The following is a 1,586-nucleotide window of genomic DNA, read 5'->3' as shown; positions in this document are numbered from 1 at the left end:
ATGCTGGGGACACTTGCTCTAGATAGTCATAAAATGCATATGTAAGAAATAAATTGATCCCAGACTCCTGCATCTTCCCAAACATAAACACTAAAATCATTAACTAGAGATGTATATCTTTGTGATTAACAATAATATTTTGAGGTTTGAGTACATTTTTTTCCCAGAAAAAAAAAAAAAAACCTTTATATATCCTGTCTCCTCCCTCAGTAAGGTTCCCGAATCAAACTTAACTCCCAACTTTTAGGTTGTACATTTTAATTCAGCCAACAGATCTTTCCTTTCTAAAATGAAGAAAATAAAACCCTAAAGGTAATGAAACATCCTGAGCCTAAATCTTATCTCAAAAAAAAAAAAAAAAAGGCAGGAAAGAGTTCGAGGAAAATTTTCTAGTTCTGGTAATTGCCCCCCAGCTTGTTTGGACAAACTCTCATAATAAAACAACTGAAAAAAATCTTGGTAAAAAAGAAGTAACAACTACCTGAAAACAACAAAAACGGCAATAAAAATATGGCAACAAAGCAACACCATGAGAAAAGGGGAACCTAGAAAAGTAAATATAAGCAGAGGCAATTTCTGCCCTGAGGGCAATCCCCACAAATTTAACTTCAATTTCAGTTGTCTTGAAAGGCAAAGGAAACAGATTAAAGCCCAGAACTACTTACAGTAGGAAAACTATCAGGAGACCCTCCCTACAACCAGCTGGATAGATGGGAAGGAGGTCATTTTGCAGCTCAACTACAGGACTTGCCCTGGGATCCTTGAACCTTGAATTAGACAAAGAAGCAAATCAGCAGGATAACAGAAAAGATTTCAAACACTGGGATTAGCAAACCCAAGCCATAAATAAGTATTTTTCACAGATAAATAACAAACTTAGATATTTCCAAGCAACAGGAAATTATAACTAGTATATAATAATTAAACCTAATCAAACTAAAAAAAAATACAATATCCTAAATGAAAAGTTCAAGGAATAGCTTCAGTAGGGAGACTAGGAAAATAATTTGTGAAAATTTAAGACAAGTCAGAGGAAATTAAAAAGAGTCAAAAGGTGGAAAGTACAGAAGAATGTAAGTATAGGTGTGTGCACACTAAATCGCTTCACTCATGTCCGATTCTGTGCAACCCTATGGACTGTGGCCTGCCAGGCTCCTTTGTCCATGTAATTTTCCAGCAAGAATACTGGAGTAGGTTGCTATTTCCCCCTCCAGGCAATCTTCCTGACCCAGGGATTGAACCTGGGTTTCTTACGACTCCTGCATTGGTAGGTGGGTTCTTTACCACTAGCGCCACCTGGAAAGCCCCAGAAGACTGTAAGAGATTCAAATTGCTCTTACTCACCAAGCAGGTATAAGAACTTTGTAAAAGTGATCACACTAAATCTTAACTACTTTATGAGACACAAAATACAGAATTTCACTGATAATAAATAAAATCCTTTTCATATCTTTTTCCATTTCTAAAAGAAAAATTGGGCTCCAGACCTGCTTTTTCTTTAAAAATATTCTAGTAAAAGTCCATAACCTAATTTTACAAATGCAAATGTTCACAATCAACAAAAGGAAAATCAAAAAGAGATGTGG

General features: G+C 35.6%; 1 long non-coding RNA gene across 1 annotated transcript in view; it reads right to left on the bottom strand.

Moving 5' to 3' along the window:
- Positions 1-1,586, bottom strand: part of LOC105001066 — a 62,376-nt gene that overhangs the window by 29,312 nt on the left and 31,478 nt on the right. The gene's annotated exons all lie outside the window — the stretch shown is intronic.

Source organism: Bison bison, unplaced genomic scaffold (assembly GCF_000754665.1).
Source record: "Bison bison bison isolate TAMUID 2011002044 unplaced genomic scaffold, Bison_UMD1.0 scf7180017864378, whole genome shotgun sequence".
NCBI classification, from domain to species: domain Eukaryota; kingdom Metazoa; phylum Chordata; class Mammalia; order Artiodactyla; family Bovidae; genus Bison; species Bison bison.
Note: the sequence above shows the minus strand (reverse complement) of the source record. Positions and strands in the feature narration are given on the sequence as shown.